We start from the raw sequence: 25,197 nt of genomic DNA on the forward strand, positions 1-25,197 counted from the left end.
CCATGGACAAGGACAGAACAGAGGCAATTTTCAAACGACTCAGCAACATCAGCTGCAGCAAGCATCAACATCACCAATTTATAAGGGAGACTCAGAACAGGCAATACTGGGGACAAGGAATGTAATTCCTATTTTTAATTTGTCATCTGTCCAACTTGACAGTCCTAGTGTTGCTTTGTTATCTAAGGGCCTCTCTTTTGTGCCACATGCACCTGTAAACACTTTTGAACTATATAAGAACATCATTTCCTTTTTCAGGAAGATCAGACTGAAAAAGTTTTTCCAAGCTCAGGGAGATACGACTAATGATCAAATACATCATCAGGAATTGACATTACCATCCACGTTTAGTCCAAGCTTGGATCAGTTAGGTCCTGAGGTGGCCGCATTCAAATTAGTGGTTCTTCAGAAACTTGAAAGGACACTTCGGTTCATTCCTAAACCACTATACAATCTCAGTAGGAATGAATCAATAGCTTTGAGGGGATTATCTGAAAACAATAGGTTGGTCATTAAAGGGTGTGACAAAGGTGGAGGTATTGTAGTGCTTGATTCAGACAAATATGAATGCAACATGGTTACTATGCTAGATGATACCTCTACCTATTTAAATATCAAGTCTAATCCCATAAATAACATCATAAAAAAGATTAGACATTTGACAAATGAAGCCCTGAATAATGGAGATATTAGTATAAAAGAACATGAGTTCTTGAATGTCAGTAAAAACAAAACAGCATGTGTCTACGGTTTACCGAAGATACATAAGAACGCAGAAAATCCTCCTTACAGACCTATTGTATCCACGATTGGAACTCCAACAGAATCCCTGTCAAAGTTGATTGATAATTTTTTAAGACCGTATATACCGAAGATCCAATCATATGTTAGAGATTCAGGACACATGATTAATATAGTTGAGAATCTGCAATTCATGCCAAATAGAGATATACTGGTCACTATGGACATTGAGTCCCTTTATAGTAACATCCCCTTGGATGAAGCTATTAGAACGACAGACTGGTTCATTGATAGACATAACATAGCCTGTCCCAAAAAATTTCTCATTGATTGGATTGCCTCTTGATTGTTTTAACAGACAATATAATTGAATTTGGAGATCTGCTATACCGCCAACTTAGAGGGGTTAGCATGGGTGCTTCAGTTGCCCCTTCAATAGCGAACATATACATGTCCGCTTTTGAAGACAGGTTCATCTACAATGAGTTGGCACCTTTTTTTGAGTCTGTTTCCCATTGGTCCAGATATATAGACGACATCTTTTTTATCTGGACCAATGGGAAAGATTCCTTGTTGGAATTCCTAGAATGGATTAATTTAACCGATGACAACCTGAAATTCACTGCTCAATACAGTACTGAGCAGGTAGAATTCCTAGACCTGCTGATAAGAGAAAGTGACTAAGTTAGAAGTAGATCTGTTTACAAAACCTACGGCACGTAACACTCTGCATTTTAGTAGTTTCCACCCTAAGAGTCAGCGGGAAAGTATTCCCTTTTCCCAATTTCTCAGGGTACTTAGAAATTGCACTAATCTCATTGATTATGACAGGCAGGCTGCAATTATGAGAAGAAAGTTCCTAGAACGTGGATATCCACACAGGCTCGTGAGAAGTTCGTATAAAAGAGCACGCTTTTACGACCGCGATGCCCTGTTGACACCAAAACTCCTGCCCGCAAAAGATCAACTTGTTTGCGTCACTACCCATTCTACTATGAATGAACGTGTGAGACAGATTATCAATGCCAGATGGCATATTTTAAACTGTAATCCTACCTCAGAGAATGTCCTTGTTAAGCCTCTGTTTGCTCAAAAGAGGAATAGAAATTTAAAGGATAAAATTGTACATTCCAGATTTGGAACAACACAAACAAATAATAGCCTGAGTCAGAGATCCTTGTTGAATAATGTTCCAATACGTGGAACAATCAAATGTTCCTCTTGCAAATCATGTAACAATATCTGTGGAGGTGCTGAATTTGTACATAATGGATTTGCTACTAGGGCCAAAGATATCTGGAACTGCAAAACGGCAAATGTAGTTTATTTCATTCTATGTACATGTGGCCTTGGATATGTCAGAGAAACCTGTAGGCCAATCCAGACACGTTTGACTGAACACAGATCAGCCATTAAAACAAAAAAACTGACAGCACCCTTGGTGAAACATTTTCTCGACAAAAATCATAATTCAGATGACTTCCAATGGCGCATCCTTGAAAAAATACGAACTCCGGATGGTAAATGTGGATGCGCCATCAGAAAGAAAAGAGAAGTCTACTGGATTTTTGTCTTTAATACTTTTAAACAGGGATTGAACAACGAGATTCCGTGGGAGAATGCGATATTCTAAATAAGTTTATCGCACTATGAATAACACATCACAGCTTGTCTCCACTCTTTGTTGGATTGGATATATATACCAGATTGCTCCTCACTGACCGTGGGGTTATGCAATCACGAGTTACTCGTTCATGAGCTAGACATTATACAGCGCCCGATAATTTTATGGAAGATAATAAAACAGAAATAGAAATACTCTAACGTTATCAAATGTCCCTTGCATTCCTATAATTCTTTGATTAATTTCCTTAAATTGTTATTATTAATTTACCCCTTGTGCGATTATTTGAGCTAAAAATTCTTATAATTTAAATTAATTCCCGTGGCTGGTTTGCCTATATAAACTAACAACAAGTGGCTTACTTAGATTAGAACCTTCCGTCCGACCATTATGTTAAGCACACTGGCGCTTTAAAGATATAAGGTCACTAATCATGTGACCACCTACCAGGTGGTTTTAAAGGAAGTTAACCACCACCGCTGTTGATAATTTTTCTAACGGTCACAGAACGTTGACCGCTCTCGTCGGCAGTTACCATCGACAACGCCGGTTGAGTTCTGCTATCCATTTTCTATCGGTAAGGAACGCTAAAGAGACTTGTCTGAAACCGATTTATTCGGTTTAAATTATAGTTCGCTTATTTTGTAGAATACTTAGCTTAGACAAATATTGGCTATATATATATATATATATTTTTTTTTTATATGCAGAGTTACACGGAACGCGAGGCAAGATACAGATCAGTTTTTGCCGAACCGATGAACTTTGTGACCCCCGACATGAATTACTAACGTGCGGGCAGAATAAACAAATGCTACGTGTACGTTTTAAGCCGTAAGTGTTGCTTTTTATTTTGTTAAGCAACCAGTTAAAAGTAGCTTCAACTTAACGGTTCTTGTTTAACAATAAATAATTTCTCTTCTTGTCTTGGGGCCTTTGCCTTATATCCGTAGGTTCGTCGTAAAGAAATGAAAAAAAGATAACAGAGGGGAAAAAGGGTTTTACGTGACGGAAAGCGTCCTTCGATTCCATTTGGTTGCATATCAAGCAGCTGTAGGAATCCTTTCTTTTATTGATAGGTATGTAATTTTATGGTTACTAGGGTAGCTACACTGTGTCCTCTAGATAGATTGCTAGATTGGATTTAATACAGGTTACCGTTTTTCCTCTCACCTAGGAAAATTGTAAATTACGCACATAGCGGAATGTTGAATGCTTGTCCTGGAAACAGGCATTGATTTACCATACTATTGATGGTCGAACAATGGTTTTTATGTCTTAGGTGAGTATATTATACAACATGATATAATGGACCTGACAGTTAGTACATTAAGGAATACAGCACTTATATTACTATCTAGTTTTTTATAGGACCAATGGAAGTGTAACACAGTGTTTGCTTACCCTCCTTAGAATGGCATTCTGGAAAATATATGATCCTTGGGTATCCCTGAAATCTAGAATACTATCTTTTCGTATCACTATGGATCCATATATGTTAAACATTAATATTAGCTTATTATCAGCTAATAAGATGATTGTGATTCCCCTTTTTCTTGAATAGATATAGCAACTGCTCAAATATATATATATATAAGCTTTGTACCTTGCTCAATGAATATTATATGTTATAGTTTGCAGGGAGGTTTTGAATTATGTATATTTTTTATTAATTGCCAAATAATGAAACGGTTTGTAATGTGTGTATAACTATGTTGTTTTTATAAATAATCAAACGTTTATATGTTTTTCTTATGTTGATTTAATTATATATTTCAGAAATATATGTGTGGCTCCTGATGAAGGCGTTGGTTCAAACGCCGAAACGCGCGAAGATATTATTGATTGCCACTCTCTTCCCTTGTGGTTGTAATAATTTATATTAACCTTGGGAAAATATTGAGTGTCATTTTTTTCTCCAATTGGTTATTTTTACTTATATGATTTATTTTTAGTATTGTATTAACTTGTGTATTAGGAAAATAATTATTTTTCATAAATTGTGTACATTTGTAATATGTTTTTATAAGGAATATCATTAAAAAGATTCTACATTTTAATAATTATGTAGTTTCGTTGTTTGGTATCTGTTTCCTCCATGGGTTGTTATTATTGATGAGATATTATACACACGGTGACTGCGAGACTGTAACACAGATATTAGTAATTATTACCTGTATACAATGACTATTTTCTTTGGATTGTTTAATAAAAAGAATTATAAAAAAAAAAAAAATCATGACAACAATATTTTTTTTTCAATTGTAATTGATTTTGCCTCATGTGGACTTTGATGTAGTATGTTTCTAGGCACACCTCCATTTTTGGTTACTATGGATAAGCATGCTTGAACTTAGTGACATCCCGTTTCTGGAAGTGAAGACGTTTGAAACCCGCCCTAAGGATGCAATGGCGGCTCCAGAGTGTGAAGATCACAGCGGTTTTAAATTCTTCCCTAGAACGTTGGGCATTAGTCAGAATATGGGAGAAAACAGAAACAATTACAAGAAAGTATGCTTTTAATCATGTAAGAGCATCAATGGCTCAGAGTATCTCTTAGGGTGAAGGTAACCTCCATGCGTAGTTCAAGGGCAAGAATATCACTGTCACAGAATTCTCTTGTGAAGTGAATGAGGGATGAACCTACAGATGTATGTGAACTAAAGGTGCTGAGAGGCATTTACTGCCTTCCCCCGGAGGGAAGTAGTGGTAAGGAGTAGAGTCAAATGTTGAATTTATGTACGTGTGCATCTCTGTAAGCAGACTTTTAAATCTTGTTCTTATCTTGTCACAATTGCTGTGCATTCAAAGACAGAGGTCAAATGTCAGGCTCTGTCTTACAGTCAGCTTGGCATTTGCTTTACTTTCTATGACTTCAAAGCGAGAGTATTTACGTGACAATCATGCTGGCTACTCTGGATGTGCTGTATGATATTTTTTTTCTAGCAAAAAACGAAATTTAAATGTATGTAAATGAACTGTGCAGATATTTCAGAATATAGAAAGCACAAATGAAGCACATTTTAGAGTAATTCAGAAGTGTGCTCTTAACAAATATTTTAATACTATCAAAACAAATCAATACACTAGGTGACGACATTTCCACACATTATCGTGTGTGCGCTGCATACTTTTATCATGTAAAACTGTATGTTTGTGCAAATGTAATTTTAATTTCAACTGAAGATGTGTTATTTGAAATGGCTGTGCACACCATGCATATTCCAGTTTACCCCACTCCATGCCACTGTACTCTACTCTGTACCACTCCACTCACCACCTCTTTACTCTACACCACTCTACTCTTTGCCAATGCACTCTAAACCACTGTAATCTACTCTGCAACGCTGCACTTTACAACATTTCACTCTATGACACTCTACTTTATGCCACTGCACTTTACGCCACATCACGCTACTCTGAAACAATCTACTCTATGCCACTCTATTCCACTCTATGCCGCTTCAGTCTACCCTGCGCCATTCCACTCTAGCCCACTGCACTTTATGTTACTAAAATCTACGCCAATGCAGTCTACGCCACTTTCCTCAAGACTCCCCTCTCCCCCCAACTCTTACCTGCAGGGGAACTTATTACCCCTGTAAATAATACTCAACTGTATGGAAAGAGGATGACTTTGTTGAGCAACCTTAATGCTTGCCTGTTCTGTTTTTTCTTATACATAAAAATACAATCTGGTTAAAACAACCATTTCCAATGCAATAGGTCTCGCAATTGCGAGATTTTGAGCTATTGGCATTGTAAATGACAATGCCTTTATTTATGTGTAAACTTGCAATAATAAAAGGCATTGTCATTTACAATACCAATAGGTCAAAATTTCCAAAATGCGAGATCAATTGCATTGCAAATGCTGGTTTTTCTCTGTTCCCCATTTTGCGCTCATGCTCTAAAATCGCAGGGCCCAAATTTGAGTAGGGTGCCCACCACCTGCAAGCACCAGCACAAATGAAGTATTTAAAGTTATAGTTAAAGCAGGAAGTGTACTTTATAAGTAAATATACATGCAGTTCTAAATCTTTTAGAAACGTTTCATCAAAGCATGAAGACCCCTCGTGATTGTGTGCCACCCTGTAACATTTACCATATTTCATCAATGCACCATGCGCAATTAAAACAAACACCGCACACTACAAAATGTGTGGTGCGCCAAAGTGTGGTTTCAGTCTGTAAAAGACACACTTGTGAGTCAAAGGGGTTATTTATTTAAGCTAGCATTGAATTAAAACTATCTTTAATTGCTCAACGATGGCAAGAAAAGCAAATAAAAAAGCACATGACAATTGGTGGAGTTCTCCCAAGAACATTACCAGGTCATTACCCATGCTGGAAGTCTAAAAAAGAAGACCTGGGAAAGGAAAAGGCAATTGAACGAAGGTCACTGGATAGAAATTGTTCACAATTCCAAACAGAAGAACAGCTCCAGTTTCTGGAAAACAATCCACAGCCTCCAACAGCCAGGTCATAAAGGCATTAACTCTAACATACCTGAATCCGACTGGGCTAACTACCTATCAGCTCACTTCAACACAGCTGATCCAAAAGTGGATAAGTCCAGAGGGGGAGACTGGTTAGATGGCGCGCACCAGAGCCTTAACAAGACCAGGATACTTAACAACGAAGAGATCCAAGCCCACATAAGGAAATCATCTCTGTCCTACATTCCAACTGCGGACAAGATCCATCAACAACTCTCGATCCAACTGCAAACAGAGAGGAAAATCCACACCTAGAAACAGCAGACAGGATTAGAACACAAATTTCAAAAGGCAAACTCGAGGGGGGGCCCGGCCCCAATGGGATCCCGCCAATATTATATAAACACGATGCTGTCTTTCGGAGTAACATCCTGGCACCAGTCTTTCACGAAATAAGGGAAACAACAACAACAATACCAACATCCTGGAGAGGCTCGATAATAAGCCCGATTTATAAAAAGGGCGCCAGGAACGACCCAAGCAGCTATCGCCTCATAGCCCTAATCGATACCGAGGCAAAGTATTACGCGGGCCTCATCCTGGAGGATCTAACATCCTGGGCAACTGCAAAGAACATCATCCCAGCAACCCAAACCGGATTCTGCAGAGGCCAGCGCAATACGACAAACATCATGGCGCGAACTCTCTTGGCAGACGCGGCGAAAGCCACCAAGAGCTCTCTGTTTCTGTGCTTCATCGATTATAGCGCCGCATTTGACCACGTAGACCGGCATAAACTCTGGCAGAAGCTGAATAAATGGAGAATTCCAGGCCCACTTTTACAGCAGCTGGTAATGCTACACACTAACACCTGGGTCAGGATCAAACTGGGATCCGGTACGCACCTCTCAAGACAAATCATGACCAGCAAAGGATTGAAATAAGGCTGCGTCCTAGCCCCTATGCTGTTTAAACTCTTCCTTGCAGATCTCCCTGGCGAGCTGGAGATAGCCAAATCTCACGCACCGCGGCTGGGCAACATCACACTGTCAAACCTTCTTTACGCAGATGACCTTGTCCTCATCAGCCGGTCCCCCATCGGCCACCAACATCTTCTGGACAAAACTACTGCATTTTCCACAACTAACTCACTAACAATCAATTTAAACAAAACAAAAGTCATGACAATTAATTGCCACAAAAAACGGAAATTCGCATGGCTTTTGGACGGACAGAGGCTAGAGCAGGTAGCCTCTTATAAATACCTAGGCATCATAATAGATTGCAATGGCTCTGTCAAACATCAACTAGAGGCCATCCGTCAGAAGGGCACGACATTCCATCTATCGATAAAGCCACTGCAGAAAGCTCTCCCTGACCGGTCACTGGGCCCTCTTCTACAGGTAATAAGAGCTCGCTTAACAGCCTATGCTCACTTACGGCAGTGAATCCATGTGAGGCAAAGATGCAACGACATTAGATAACACCATTAATCGAGCATACAGGGCAATATTCCATCTTCCCACCTACTCATCGCCCGCTCAAATCCGTCTTGAATTCGGACTGCAGAAACAAACGGTGGAGAGAAGAGGCATATACATAAAAAGTTGGCGGAAAATCAGAGACACTGACCATGGATCCTTAAATGCCCACCTCTGGACTGAACTGTCCATTAGAGACAAATCCCCAGCAAGGAATTACCTAATGGAATCACTGGAGACCTTAGGATTAACAAACCTATGGGAGTCATCAACTGACCCTGGCACCTTCAAAAAAGTGGTATCGAAAGTCACCAAGATGGTCTCATCTATTGAGGACAAAGCCACCCTAGCCAAGAGAGCGCATGGATGGGTAGTGTTGAAAGGCTACAGTGCTCTCAAACCACAAGAGTTCTTAACAACGGGCCTCACACGGAAAACAAAAAACAAGTTTCTCAACATGCGCCTCGGCAACATACCTATAACACCCCACTTGGCAAAGGGAAAACTCAGCAAACCGTTGTCGACTGTTTCTCTGGGAAAGAGGACCTCATACACATCATTTGCATCTGTACAAACCTTTTGGACATAAGGCGTTCTCTGCTTCGGGTCCTTTGGAATCAGAAGGGTATAACAAGCTGCAGACAGGCTGTGATGCTTTGTTTTAATCCTGAAGAAACCCAGCTAAACTGCAGAATAACAAAATCTTTCAACATAGTGTCTAGCAGACTAAATGAAACAGTCACAGGGCTTACCCGAAGCACTAGCCAAACCAAAACAACGCTAACTCCCCGGAGACTCTTGCCTCTTAAATCTGCAAGCACCTTGTCCCCCTAACCCCAAAGGACTTTATTAAATCCAAATTGTGACTTTCAAGATTTACAAATGTGAGCCTACCCGCTCCTTTTAAGCTTCATTTGCAGCCATTGACTTCTTTTTATATAATTGTACGTTTTAAAATTGTGAGTTTTTATTAACTGTACAATAAACTAAATCTGAAATCTGAAATCCATGCTGGAAGTCAGATGCCTACTTGAAGTTAAACCCCGCAAGAATTCCTCTTGCAGTCAAAACAAGGGCAGATCCAGGAATGACTCAAAGGCATAAAGGTGGATGGATATGCTCTCCAACTCTTTATCAGCTCAAGGTCACCTTGATATACGGTTGACTGAGACCTCTCCGCAATAACCAAAATAGCCAAGATGTGCCATTAATTCCAAGCTGGTGCCCGCTCTCCTTTTTACCAAAAACCCTACATACCCAACCTGAACTTCAGCACCACCATCAAAGCAATACTCTTCTCTTATCAGGACATTGGAAAGACACTAGAACCCTGGGACCACACTGGCCCCACGTCCAGGATGCGGCGGCTCACGTAACTCTAAATATGTACAGCCACATCAGTACCATCATGATGATGAATAAAGCCACAAAAGGTATGGGAGGCAGAAATGTTTGTTCAGAATCACAACTTTGGTGAAAGTGGGGAGCTAGGACTCACGTTCAGTTCTCCTGGTCGTAAGGAAGTTGCTAAAAAGATCACGGGGTTTCAGGAGATAAGCTCCGTGTCTCTTTTAAGCATCCTTAGAAGGGTGGGATCCAGCACTGTATGAAAGCTGCAAAACACTATAACACACAAAGGCATGCAATAATCTGATGGGATAACACTCCTGAGGCCAGCCTCGATACATGAGGCGCAGATTTATTGTCACACTCTTAAAGCCAGAATATCTCTTACATCTGTGCAAAGCTGTGAAGGATGGAGGCTTGCAAACAAACGCTTTTTGAAAATCTATGCCCAGCTTTACTAAGTGTGAATCTGACAATACCATTTTTTTTAAATAAGGCTGGAAGGAAGGTTCCTGAAGTGAAGCAGGAATTTTCCTTTTGCCAGGCAGGTCTGGGAGTGGCGGCCATTTACCTTTTTAAATCTGGCTGCAGCGAATACCTTTTGATGTTACTAAAATGTTGTGTATTATATACTTAAATATGGAGTTTTCAGTCTTAATTTATGTCTGTTATTATGTCATGAAGACTTTAATTATGCCACCTTAGCATACTGCATGGGGCAAGGGGTTAGTCCATTTCATAAATTGGCCAAGCCTTACTGTGAGTGACGATGCTGTTCTTTCAAAAGTATACCTGCGCACAAAATAGTCCCCTTCAGTGTCACAGACTACTGGGAGAAGGTACGCTATTTGAGACAAAAACAATATTTTTGCTTATACCCAACTTATTTTTATTTTGGCGAGGGCTTGGCAGATTGCCGAAAAATAAAGCTTTGCAAAACCCATGGCAAAAAAAAAACAAGCATTGATAAAGCGATAAGGGAGGCAGCTAATAGCAGAACTACAGATTTCACAATGCTTGCTTCTTGGCGGTTCCACACTGTCGCGTGCTTTCACCGCCGGAAGTCCAATAGTAGACCTTCAGGGGCATAGAAACAGCCCAGCGGTGGTCTTGTTTTTCCCCGCTGCCACGCAGGTGACAGCGGAAAAACACAAATTCCCGCAGCCTTCTGTCCTGTCCATATTGGGTGGGTCACCCTGCTGCAGGAAATTACAATTCCTTTCCCGCAAGGCTAATTTGTATACATCTCTGTCACTACCGGAAAACAAAAGCATTGGCATAGCCAATAGGTCTCACCTTTGGGACCTTATAAGTGTTTAGTTATCCAGCACAATATCCTTGGTGCAACAACATAAAATGTTGCATGGCTAAACACTTATAAGATCCCAAAAGTGAGACGTATTGGCTATGCCTGCGCTTGTTTTATGGGTGACAGGCACTTCATCTTAATAATCCGACTTTGCCCCAGAACAACAGAGAAAGGTAGAAAAGGGGGAAATGGTAGACAAGAAAGATAGGAAATCAGTTTCCAAGAAAGAGAAGAGAATTACAAATAAACCACAGGAGAAAAATAAAATGGCAAGAAGAGTTGGATGAAAGAGGCATAAGGTGGAACCAAAACTAGACAACCTTGGTGTTCAACAACCTCAACCGTCACCTATAATTTTTTACTTATTAGGCACTGCACCCGCATGCATTAAATGTTTTAAGAATCGGAATGATGACATCTAGACTAACTTGTCGAGGGGCAAGACCTGCACCCGGACCCAGGGCACTTTGGTACTTCAAAGACTGAAGCCCTTATCACAAGTTGGAAGAAACGGGGAAGGGGTACTTAGCACTTATCATTTAAGAATCCTTGAAAATGGAGCAGAACAGGTAGAATCGCTTTTAACACCCCAAATTCTGCACGTGCTACCTTTCTTTCCCAGTCCTTTTCCCCGCGATACATTTTCAGCAGGTTTCACCTGCTGGAGCCTGTCAGGGGAAAACTGCGAGGTGTGATACTTATCACACACAAGAACACGCCCCTCTTTAACCGCATGCGCGCTGCGGCGATTTTCGCGCTACGCGGCTTTTTTTCAAAAGCCGCGTTACATGACGAGCTCAGCTCGTCATCAGCGTGCGAGCGGCACAACTGATGACGAGCTGAGCTCGTCATCAGCGCCGAAGGGGTTAATAATAAATATCTATGATGTGATTGCATAAAATATAGCTCATACATTGACACTGTACATCTGCTCATAGTTAAAAACAGCAGTCGGTTAATGGTGTTGCGTGTTTATTCGAAAAAAATAAATGGTTGTTTATGCGATAAATGCAAACGTAAATAAGAATTTATTTTTTGAGATTTTCAAAATGAATGGTTTTCAGCATGACATTAACAGTAAGAGATCTTTACCTTTTTTTTATTTATTTATTTATTTTAAGGTTTTGTAGAGCGCGTAGTAACCCTAGAGCATCCCAGCGCTTGAACCTGAACTCAGGAGGGGTCCGCATCGGAAGGGGTTAGGGGTCAAGGAAAAAGAAGGGTCCTTGACGCAAAGCCTTTGCAGACGCAGCCATCCCTCTCAAATGTTGCAGTGTTGCCTGGCTTATCCTTTGGACTGCTTGTCCTAAAGATGAATAAAGTAAACAGGGGTCGACCGATGGTACACAACGCATCGACTTGTTTTATCCCAGTCACAGCGCGAACCCGGAAGGGCAATGCGAGGCTGCAGTCCAGTCTTGTAAACTGCGCCGTCGTCTTCACAAGCCTGTTCTCTGTAATTCCTACACCCCGCTCCTGCTGCACCGGATCTTCAAACAGAAACAGACACGCCCTCTTACTTGATTCGTCCAAGAGATGAAGGTCTTGAAAAATCTGCTGTGTCACTGAGGAGGTCAGAAGTCAGTCAGGCTTCCTTTTAGGCGTGGCTTAGTAAATGCTGCAATTCGTGGCAAAGGTGAAGTGTGACTCTTGAAATGTTTTAACAGTTGGTGGCAGCATGTTTGGCCTCTTGTAGACTCTCTGTGCATGCTGAAAAAGTTCGGGAAGTGGGGGAAATTGGCATTTCAAGTTTGGCGGCTGGTGACATTTGAAAATGGCGAGGTTTAAAATTAAGTCTGTATGTATTGCATAGGAGTAAGCAAGCTCGACTATCGTTAACAAACCCCCATCCACTTCGAAGATGTTTTAAAACCAGAACCGCCTCTCCCCTACCTCCTCCACCGCCAAGGAACGCGCAGGAATGCCTGCAAAAATGCGAAAGAAAAAAAAAATGTGTCCGGAAACGCGATAATTAATCCCGCCCCTCCCAGACTGGTGACCTGACTCATGGTTGCCATGGCGATATTTCAGAGAATACGCTTGCGACACCGTAAGTCACGTCACCGAGTCCTCAAAAGGCGGGATCATAGCCGGACAAATCATCCAAACAGGGGCATTGTCCAATGGCAGGCCTCCATTTCGCGAGGCCGGCCAATGGCAGAAGGGGCGTGGTTTCATGCCCCTTCTTGCTTACAAGAACTCTCGCCTGCAGCAGCGCATGCGCTGCAACGCAGGCTTCGACCTAAAATCAGAAGGTAGAGATGCTGGTGTAACAGAATCCCTTGAATGTTCCTTGTGGATGATTGCACCGGCAGTTGCAAAGTGGTCCAATGGCAAAGTAGACCATCTATGTAAACAGATTTCCCTTAGCTGAAATTGGTGTGATGCCGATCCCGCAAAGGGTTCCAGGGTGCAAAATTAAGTTAAGCTCTGCTAATCACCAAGTGCTGTTAGACAGGGTGTCCAGAGTATGCCTAAAACAATGTGGATGTTTCCATCTTAAAAGTATGAAGTTCGGTCTGGCCTCTGCAGCAGCAGTATTTAAAAAAAATATTGAATGCACAGATTACTGAATGGGTTATGTAGGGTCAAATAATTTCAAGGCAATGTTTGGGTGACTGACACAAACAAAGGAAACCATTGATGGGACTGCTGGAAATCTTCTGAATTATAACCATATAGCTGAAGTTCGTACTTGCAGTAAAATCTGTACATCATTTGGTTCACGAGTTACGATGCTCGTGGGGGGTGTGGGTAGGGGGTAAAGGGGGGGTTGATGCTTTGTTGTGTGCTCTTGCACCAACAAGGAAGCATGAATCGGGTTCATTCCAAGGACTCTGAATTTTATGCGAGAAACTGGAGCAATTAATAAGAAAATAATTGCATGTGACCTGATACATGGCAATAATTTTTCGAGCTTGTTCCGCTGTCTAGATGTAACTCGGGACAAATAAAAGGACCTGATCCTCAACTGAAATTGTTTATTTCAAGTGAAAGGAGCAACAAAGATAAAGGGTGGCGGAAAGAAAGGAAAATGAGAGAATACAATTGCGTCCGTTTCACGAGCACTCGCACCAATGGAAAGTAAGCATTGGCAAAGCCAATAGATCTCGCCTTTGAGACCATTAGCTCTGCCATTGCCCTGTGTTTATGCTGTACAGCATGGGCATTGCCGACTTTGGCAATGATTTGTAGCCACACTGTATAGCAGTGTCACTGCCGAGCAGCACACCTAAAAAATAACAACAAAAAAAGACCATGAAAGACCATGATGCATACAGCTCTAATGCTGAAGCTATATGTGGATCTGTGACACCAGGGATGGACACATACACACATGAACACTCAAACGAACACTTGTAGTGATATTCAATACATTTTCATACATGCAGTTGGGGTCCTGCTTATGTCTGCTGTGCCTCATCTCACCGCTACCCGACTCAGTCTGGCCACACAACACTCAGCTATTGTCACGTATATTGGTTTTTACGTATGTTAGACATGGCAGACGTCAGCCTCTATGACATATGTGCATGGCCTAATTAGTACTTCTTTTGCAGTTTTACATAGCATGAACCTGGCCAAAGGACATTAAAGTGGTTTGCATGAGAAGCAGAAGTTTCACATAAAAGCATACTTTTTTTAGGTCTCGCCTGCGTAAGAATGTGCTAGCGCATGAGTTCTAGCTTGCAAGACTCTTGTGTTCTATACTGGACTTGGAACCCACATATGGCTTACCATACGTTTGCAGCTTTGTCACTTTTTTGTTGCCTTCTAATTGGGAAGTTCTTGCCTAGTCTCACTTCCTTTTCAATTGGTGGTGCATGGACCAAGCACAGATTAATTAACCTTAATTAGCGTCCCTCTGCTAGCCATCTGCTGCGCGCACTGTAATTTAGATATTTACTTTAAGTGTCATTGCTGGATACAGTCCTGTTCCTTCAAGACATGTTTGCTGCCCTAGTGTTTCTTTCAGGTCATGATGAATTTGCTGCCCATTTGCATGCTGGTGTATGCTATGCTTAATTTGCTGCTGTGTTCTGTCTGAGTGCGTTGTTATTTATGCTATGCTGATTTGTTGATGCAATCATTAATTTCCTGCTGATGTGTATTATGCAATGCTGTGGAGTGGTCTAGAGTTTTTACCCCAGTCTTGCAAAGTGTGTGGCATATGTTATGCAGAAAGCTGTTGAGTTGTAAGGGTCGAGTACCCTAATGTTAGAAATATAGAGCTGTCTACTAAGACATGGGGTCATGCCCCCCAGTGGTTTAACTTTAGACCATCGGTCCTGTTAGTATGAAAGACATCCTTTGGTTGTATTCCCTGTTGGGTGGGGGAGTGTATAAGGGTTGAATGATACCCTAAGTGGAGATTCCCTGTGCGAAGATGCCCTGTATGTGTGTGTGGAAATGTGTAAGAGGCGGAAGGATACTCTGTTCTAAGATGCCCAGTGAGTGTGGCTATGTTTAAGGATTGAGAGATAACCTGTGCGGAAGTTCTGTCTGTTTGGGAATGTGCACAGGTTGAAAAAAAAACGTTGCGGGATTCCCTGTCAGTGTGGGAGTTTGTAAGGGTTGAAAGATACCATGTGCGTAGATTCCTTGTGTGTATGGTGATGTGCTGGATCTTTTTGTCGGGTGTGCGGAATATCTGATGTGTTTTACTTGAGACTTTCAGTCCCATCAGGTGTGCAAACGTTGTCTGTGCAGAAGGGTGTGAGTGATGGTGTTAGTGTTACACTCTGTGGTGGCTTCAGTTCTCTATGTCCTGCACAGGATTATATTTTGTGATATTATTTTCATGATTATATCGTTGTGATATTTTAATGCTTGCAGGATTATATTACATTTGATGTCATAGGACTGTTATATATATATATATATATATATATATATACACATATAGAGAGAGAGAGATGTGCTCTAACTTAATGCATCCTCCCCAGCGTTCCAAGTCCCTGCTGCTCAGCCATTGTGTGAGGTTAAGTAGTAGAATGCTGAGTGTTTGAGTAGACTGAGTGTCAGTTGAAGATATGGGCTGAGCAGCAAGGATGCTGCTCCTGATGGGGCTGAGCTATCTACTTACTTATAACTAAGATCTAATAAACCTTCTTCCTATAACCTACACTACGGCTACTGGACTTCCATAACAACATCTACTTTAGTTGCTAAACGCAAACTATGGAAATTACTGGCAACTAGGCTTTTAATGGTTTCCGAGAATTGGTGAGCTTGGGCCAGTACAGAAACGGTTTCATATTCTGAGATCTATGTTTGCAGACATCCCTAGCCCATGGTGGCCTCCATAGATATAGAAAAAGAGCTTTTGCTAAGAACATTGGCTGCGGATTTATTTAGAGTATGCTGGAACACATGAAATTTGTGGAACAGTTTTTTTTTATCATGGATGAACCTGTGACACATTCTCCCAGCAGCCAGGGTATGACTAAGGTGGGTGATCTTCAGCATTTGGCAGATTCAACAGGGCACATGACAAGAATGCCCTATGTTGCCCCCAATTTCTGCCGTGGAGCCGTTGGTATGTGTGGCGGGGTTGAAGTGAGGGCACGAAGACTGGATCTTGCTAGGTAAGGGTTTATTTTAGTAAATGTCCTTTTACTCCTGGAGGTGAGTCTTTCCCGGGAAAAGGCTGCGGGATCCGTGGTGACAGGTTCTCCCCCCCCCCTTTCTGGGCGTCTTCCTTTGTCTTGCTCGTGTCTCGGTGAAGGTCCTCTTTCACCTCGTCCCGGCAGAGCATGCGGAGACAAAACAATTCAGGATGTCAGGACCTTGTTTTCGGTGTTCAAAAATCCCCGTGGGGTCCCAGGTAGTGAAAGGGGCACCGCTGATGAAGTGATATGTACAACGTATTATTTATAGGGGTGGAGCGAGGAGCAGTAGTGAGGAAAGCGTGGTTTGGGGGAAGGAATAGCTGGAGGACGGGAAAGGATATTTACACGGTAGTCAGAGGTGAGCGAAGTCGGGTATAAACTAGCGAGACGGGTTTCCCCGCCTCCCCACCCAACCTGAAACCCGCTGACGTACCTGCTGAAGCCACACTCCTCCTGGAGCGTGGCCCGGCGGTTCGTGGGGACGTTGGCCTCCTGGCGCTCCAACACTCTCGCCCAAACTGCTTGTTTCGCGGTACGGCAACCCTTCTCCTTGCGCCTCCTGGATTCCGCTCGCCTCCCAGCTCCGGTGATCTTCGGACTCTCTTCCTACTCCACTCGACATGCCAAACTCCTCCGGGGTGATGTCACACCCCAAACCTCCTTCTTCCTCCTTGTTGGCCAATACGACCATGGGCGCGTCATTCGGGGGCGGACCTTCCTCTTCAGCACTGTACGCCCAGTTAAAGGAGCAGAGTCCTACATCTTCCTCTTGTGTCGGCTATAGAGATTGCTTGTCGACTCTCCATTCGTTCTGGTTAGGGGGGAGAGAGGGGACAACATCAGGATCCACAGTCCACCAGTCTAGGTTAGGAGGTCCCTTTTGTGCCCGTTCGTCCACCCAGTTACACTCCTCCCCCCCTGGATTCTCCCGATCGGGGAGAGAAATGGAACGCGACAGGAAGTCTGCATTGCCATTCTCCCTACCCTTTTTGTGTTGTATCTCAAAAGAAAAGGGATGCAGGAACAGGAACCACCTTAGAACTTGTGGATTTTGTGATTTGTTCTTATACATCCACTGTAGTGGCGCGTGATGGGTAGAGAACAAAGTGTTGCCCTTCTAAATAATACTTCAATTTATCTATTGCCCACCGAATAGCGAGACACTCTCTTTCTACAGTGGCGTATTTGACTTCCCTATGGTGTAGTTTCCTGCTAAAGAATAGAATGGGGTGTTCCAGATTGTCATCCCCTATTTGTGACAGTACAGCTCCCAGGCCGGTGTTGGATGCATCAGTGGCCAGGTAGAAGGGTTTCTTAAAATCGGGACTGGTGGTTATAGCCGTTTTAAGGTTCTGGAAGACCTGTATTGCCTGGTCTGAGGGTTTCTGTATGTGTGAGGGTTTTGTGTCTTTTCTTAACAGGTCGGTGAGAGGGCTGGCCAGTTCAGCGAAATTGTGTAAAAACCTCCTATAGTAGCCTATTAGCCCTAAAAATGCCATCAAGTCCCTTTTTGAGGAGGGAAATGGAGTGTTTAGAATGGCTTTGATCTTTTGGCTTTGGGGGCTATCACTCCCTCACCTAGCATAAAACCTAGATATTTAACTTTGGCAAACGCGGCTCGTGATTTTTTTGAGTTGACATGAAGCCCTGCTGTCCTCAAAGCTGACAGGATCATCCCAATATGGTCTAGATGTTCGGTCCAGGTTCTGCTAAAAATGACTGTTTTCTAAATGCACAGAGCAGTATGTAATGTAATGTATGTATACTTGTAAAGCGCACTGTTACCTCGTTACGTGGCGTCCTGGCGCTGTATACCGCTGGGGAACCCGTCCTGGCTTTCCCTGTGAGAGGGCACCCCAAGGTGAAGCCAGGCATCCCCGGCGTTGCTGGGGCCGTTGTGGAGATTAAGCAAGCTATTGCCCAGAGTTGCAGAGTGGGACCCATGGTTAGCATAGGCACCTAAGCGAGAATTATCGAGTCCGCGGACATTGACCCAAGACCCTGCCGCGTCGGGAATTGAACCCTGGTCCCGGGCCGACCTCTGCTTCAGGGTCTGCCGCTTCTAACCAGTGAGCCACACTTCTCCACAGTATTTAGTATAAGGTCGAAGGACATCATTCATGAGACGCTGAAAGGTTGCTGGTGTTCCATGCAGACCAAATGGAAGCACGTTGAATTCGTATAGTCCATCATCCGTGGAAAAAGCTGTTTTGCATTTGTCATCTTCTCTCAGCGGCACCTGCCAATAGCCTTTGGTCAGGTCCAGGGTGGTGATGAAACGGGCTTCGCCTATTCTTTCTATGAGCTCGGCCACCCTAGGAATGGGGAAGGCGTCGAAGGATGATATGGCATTGAGAGCGCGGAAATCCATACAGAATCTGGTCGATCCGTCCGGCTTCGGCACCATGACGATTGGTGACGACCATTGGCTTCTAGAGGGACGTATTACTCCTAGGCGTAGCATTTCTTGTACCTCCCGTTTTACATCTTGTATCTTGGCGGCCGGAATTCTGTAGGGTTTCTGCTTGACACATTTCCCCTTCTCTGTTTCAATCGTGTGTTCAATCAAGTGAGTTCTCCCAGGGCTGTCTGAAAACATTTCAGAGAATGGTTGTATGGTCTCCATCAGTTCCTTCTTCATTTCAGTAGTAAGTTCCTCATTTATTGCCAGCTGATTAAGTGTAGAGGTATTGGGACCTATAGGCAGTACACACGGTGCCGATTTAGGAAGGGGCCCAAGACATTTCTGTAAGAGATTTATGTGGAATGATTGCTGTCGGGAGGGCGACATCAGCAGTCTATAGGTACTTTTACCCAAGGTTTCAATGATGGGGTAGGGTCCCTGCCATTCACTCTGGAACTTCTTTGTTGAGGATGGGAGCAATACTAAGGCCCAATCTCCTATGGACAAAGTTCTCCATTTTTTTTCCACGATTATAGTATTTCTCTTGTCGTTGCTGACTCTTCTCCAAGTTAGAATAAGCTAGGTTTCTCAGTTTCCCTGGTTTACTTTTCAGTTGCTGTGTATATTCCAGGAGAGACCGTTGTTCGTTCTCGTCCTCTCTTTCCCATGCTTCTTTCGTGATTTCCAGAAGACTACAGGGTTGGCGACCATATAGGAGTTCAAACGCCGAATATCCCAGGCTACTTTGAACCTGTGCTCTCAACACATACAACGCTAAAGGTAGTAATCGATCCCAATCTATGTTTTCCACGGAAAACATTTTCTTAAGCGTGGTCTTGAGCATCCAATTGTATTGTTCCACCAATCCGTCCATTTGGGGGTGGTAAGCCGAGGTGCGTATGTGATGTAGATCCAACGTTTTGCAGACTTCTTTCATGAGGCGTGATACGAAGGGCGTCACCTGGTCGGTTAAAATTTCTTTGAGAAATCCGACTCTTGCGAATAATTCCAACAATTTTTCTGCTACGTTTTTGGTGGTGGGGGCTCGCAGGGCAAAGGCCTCAGGGAAGCGTGTGCTATAGTCTACAAGTACAAGGGCATAGGTGTTTCCTTTAGCGGTACGGGGAAGGGGTCCAATTAAGTCCATACCCACTCTCTCAAAGGGAGTCCCGATTATAGGGTGGGGTTGGAGGGGTGCTGCTGGGGGTTTGTACAAATTCCTTTTCTGGCATATTTCACAAGTGCTGCAATATTCGCTAGCTTCCTTATATATACCTGGCCAGCAGAAGTGTTTAAGGATGTTTTGTGTGGTTTTCGCGGGTCCTGAATGACCTGCAGTCAGGTGGGTGTGGGCATAAAAAAGAATTTGTTCCCTAAAGACCTTGGGCACTAATAATTGTCGAGGCTCATTAACCCACCCTTCTCTATACAATAAGTCTTTTTCAATTATGAACCGGGGATAGGAGGTGCTAGGGGTTGTCAGGGCTATGGGGCCAGTTCCCAAGCATTAAAGAGGGTAGGATCGTTGGACTGGGCTAATCTAAAATTGCGATCTAAGGACCAGGGCTCAGTGGTTATGAGTGCGGCCCGGGAAGTTTTCTTTTTGGTCTCGGACTGTTTCACTCCGGCTTGGAACAAAGACAGAAAGTCCGGATTGTCTACACCAATGATTAAATCTTCAGGTAGGGACTCTACCGCTCCTACCTGTGCGGTACATGGTGGTCTACCTATGGGATGTAAAGTTACCATGACTAAGGGGTAGGGTTTCACGTCCCCATGGGCGCATCTTATACATACAGTTTTTTGGGGGAGTATCTGTTGGGAATGTATTAGCCTTTTCTGTATGACGGACTGCCTACACCTCGAATCTACCAATTCCCTTATACTCTTGCAATTGACATTAACACGTACGTAGAATGATGGTCCCATTTCGGAGGTATACATCACTGCTTTTGGGATGTATCCCACCTCCATTGGTTCTTCCGCCGGTTTTCTACGAGGGCACAGGCAGGCAAGGTGGTCCCATTCTCCACAATCAAAACACTGCGGTCCTCTCATGGGAGGTGGTTCAAGGTGGAGGGGTCTATACTTTATTGGTTCATTCCCAACTTTGTTCTTTTTCTCTGGTTTAGTGACTGGGGTGGATTTGGATGTTTTGTCAGTCTCCCATACCAGAGCACGAGGTTGAGCCCGGGTATAATTAGCAGCCATCTCTATGGCTTGAGCCGGGGTCAGTCCTGAATGCTGCTTTAGCCATCGTTGAGTCCCATAAGGGAGAGCCTCCATAAACGTCTCAAGGTATATACTGTTCATAATGTCCTCTTTGCTACTGCTCTCAGGTCTTAGCCATTTGTCCGCTGCAGTTTTCAGGCGGAAGAACAGGGTTTTTGGGTTCTCTCCTTGTATCCCTTTCTCCCTTCTGAATCTAACCCAATACGCTTCTGCGTCGAGTCCTAAGTGATCTAGAATTATAGTCTTTATATCTTGATAGGGTGTATCCCCGGCTGCATTTGCGACCTGATAGGCCGCTTGTGCCTCGCCTGACAATAATGGGGCGAGAAAGTACGGCCACTTTTCCTCGGCCAACCACAGGCCCTGGCGGCTCCTTCAAAATTAGTCAGGAAAGCATCCGGGTCTTCCCCAGCTACATACTTTTGCAGCGACAGTCCTGATGGGTGGGGTCCTGGCGCTCTTCTTTCTACCATGGGAGAGGCTCCAGGGGCCTGTATCGCTTTTTGCAGTCCCTCTATCTGTGCGGCTATGGTGTTTTGGAGGACCTCCCTGTCTGCATTGGCCGACGTCATCTGACGTTCAATGGCCTACTACAACTTCTCCTGACCCTTTATTAGATGCTGGATTATTTGGTCCATCTTGAGGGGCGGGATGGACGTGGCGGATCCCACTTCTGACACCAGTTGTGGCGGGGTTGAAGTGAGGGCACGGAGACTGGATCTTGCTAGGTAAGGTTTTATTTTAGTAAATGTCATTTTACTCCTGGAGGGGAGTCTTTCCCGGGAAAAGGCTGCGGGATCCGTAGTGACAGGTTACTCCCCTCTTTCTGGGCGTCTTCCTTTGTCTTGCTCGTGTCTCGGTGAATGTCCTCTTCCACCTGGTCCCAGCAGAGCATGCGGAGACAAAACAATTCAGGATGTAAGGACCTTGTTCTCGGTGTTCCAAAATCCCCCTGGGGTCCCAGGTAGTGAGAGGGGCACCGCTGATCAAGTGATATGTACAACGTATTATTTAAAGGGGTGGAGCGAGGAGCAGTAGTGAGGAAAGCGTGGTTTGGGGGAAGGAATAGCGAGAGGACGGGAAAGGGTATTTACACGGTAGTCAGAGGTGAGCGAAGTCGGGTATAAACTAGTGAGACGGGTTTCCCCGCCTCCCCACCCAACCTGAAACCAGCTGACGTATCTGCTGAAGCCACACTCCTCCTGGAGCATGACCCGGCGGTTCGTGGGGACGTTGGCCTCCTGGCGCTCCAACACTCTCGCCCAAACCGCTCGTCTCGAGGTACGGTAACCCTTCTCCTTGCGCCTCCTGGATTCCGCTCGCCTCCCAGCTCCGGTGATCTTCGGACTCTCTTCCTACTCCACTCGACACGCCAAACTCCTCCGGGGTGATGTCACACCCCAAACCTCCTTCTTCCTCCTTTTTGGCCAATACGACCATGAGCGCGTCATTCGGGGGCGGACCTTCCTCTTCAGCACTGTACGTCCAGTTAAAGGAGCCGAGTCCTACATCTCCCTCTTGTGTCGGCCATAGAGATTGCTTGTCGACTCTCCATTTGTTCTGGTTAGGGGGGAGAGAGAGGGCAACATCAGGATCCACAGTCCACCCGTCTAGGTTAGGAGGTCTCTTATGTGCCAGTTCGTCCACCCCGTTACAGTATGGTGGATGCTCACCAGAGCATTGAGGAATAGCACTCTGCTATACGACCGTTCAGATCGCCCTTAATGAGGCTGATGTATTGTTATACATGTCTGATTAAGAACAACTGCTCCGACTCATGCAGATAATCAACACACTTCGGTAGCTTTCGAGACTCCACAAGAACATCCTGTTTATTCCTGCTGAGAACTGCAACAGCAGAAGCCCCACAATACACACTTCTACAGCACGTAATGGGCCCTGCATGCCTTTAAGAATCCAAGTGTTTGCATCTGTAGAGAAGCAAATGCAATAAAGGACATTTATTACAGAGGGGGATTTCTGCTCTCCATGGGCCAGCACAATTCTGGAAAACCTCCCAGTATCCATTATAGGGATAACTGCACTAAGCAAGATGGTCCTCCTCCCCAGACTGCTTTATCATTTTGCTAACAGCTTATTGGCTCTGCCAGCAAGGTTCTTTTGGGACACAGATAACATATGACAAGACTTAATATTTAAAAAGTGTGGACCGAACCGGACTGAAATCCCCAATAACAGAAGTGGGGGTTAAGAGTCTCTAATTTGAGGGTTACTATATAGCAGCACAATCCCATTGGGCGCTGAGGTGGCTGCCAGTACTTGCTTCACCAGAAACTAAACAACATAGCAAAGGCCCTGGTACCTAGATCTATTGCAACGCAACATGAAGCAATAGTCCTTGCAGAAAGCTGCCCAAATTAGCGGCAGGAGTGAGGAAATACTGGGCCAGTTACGTCAAAAAGATAGGACCGAGTGTGGGAACTGAACTACTGCTGTGGTCAGTACCCATTCTTGTGGCGAATGTAGGAGACCCTCTTCATAGTTGTCAGAATGCAGCAGGAGGCCTCCTTGTTGGTCAGCTGTACAACACATATAGTAATGACATATGAGGACTTTTGTTTGACCCACAATATACCTTTAGGGCACTTCATAAACGACAACCAACTAATGAAAAGATTATTAGGATTTTAGGACACCAATGGGAGGAACCAACCATAGACAAAACACTTCAGTCCATATTGACACCGCACCTAGTAGGTATACCTGCTTAAGATGTGGGATGGAAGAAGCCAGTTTCTTTCACATTACATGAGATTACACAGCATTTGGGTATTATGGAAAAATATCAGACCATGCTTTCCAACATTACAGGCAAGACGGGGATAAATAGGCCCAATGAAAGCCTGCAGGACTAACGACTCACCCCCCAAAAACTTAAATGTAAGTTCATTGATCTTGCATTGATACTAGCCAAGAAACAAATAGGTTTGTCGTGGAAGAGGGCAAAACCTTCTTCTATCTGAGGCTGCTTGACTTTGATAAAGCGTATTCAGAAGCTGAGACAGTGATCATTAGGAAGACTATCAAAAACACGGAGTGCATAGGAAACAACATACTGGGATGCCCTCATAATACAACATCCCCAAAGCAGTAACATGGCTGCCCTGACATTCCACACTCCAGCCCATCAAATACATTTTCAGGGACTGAGCTGAAATATCCCACAGTGCTCTTATACGGGGAGAACACGATCAGGAAGTAGATGATAGATGGCCAGGGAATACCTTGAGCAAGGACATAGACACCTAAAGAATGCCGAGGCTGGTTTTGTATGGCTATAATGTTTTAGATAGTTTCTGAAACTTTCGCCAGCTTCAAACTTATGTTAATCAACACCTGGTAGACATGTAACCATGTACCTACCATTGATAAAGGAAATGCTATGTATTAAGTTACAGAATTAAATGCCAATGTACGGTTATCTAGGATTGCAAAAAAGATAGTATTAATATAATAGATTCTAAGAGAACAGAATGTGATGAGAACATTCATGCTGGAGCGTGTGCAGTACATGGTGACCGTGAATATTTGTGTGGCTTTAACAGAGCAGAGGTTCATTAAAAGTTTCCATATATAGAGATGTACAGCATAAGAGCTCTTAAGACGTTAGATGGTTTTAATTTACATGATTTTGGGTTCTAGGAGAAAGAATATGTGGTTTATAAGATAGTTAGAATGCAAATCCTTCCGAGTATGTTCTGTTTAAAATAAAATTATATGAGAACAATATGGTTTTAAAGTCTGTTCGTCAGAGGATCATCATTATGGCGTCTTGCCGCCAAATCACCGCCTCAGGCTTACTTGCCATTTATCTCAGCTTTATTCAGCATAGTATTCCAGTGCAAGAAAACACCCACACCACTGACATTCCATGGGAACTCACAACTTTCGGTTTTGAATGTTGAGGGTATAGGGTTCTAGTACAACACACCAACAACACAAGGGGAATGGGAAGGCGTGGATTACACTAAGAAGGAAAAGCATAAA

At 43.6% G+C, this 25,197-nt stretch overlaps 1 protein-coding gene across 3 annotated transcripts in view; it reads right to left on the reverse strand.

Annotated features, from left to right (window-relative positions):
• CANT1 (calcium activated nucleotidase 1) overlaps positions 1-25,197 on the reverse strand; it is a 130,991-nt gene that overhangs the window by 23,042 nt on the left and 82,752 nt on the right. The gene's annotated exons all lie outside the window — the stretch shown is intronic.

The sequence above is a fragment of the Lissotriton helveticus genome, chromosome 7 (assembly GCF_964261635.1).
Source record: "Lissotriton helveticus chromosome 7, aLisHel1.1, whole genome shotgun sequence".
NCBI lineage: Eukaryota > Metazoa > Chordata > Amphibia > Caudata > Salamandridae > Lissotriton > Lissotriton helveticus.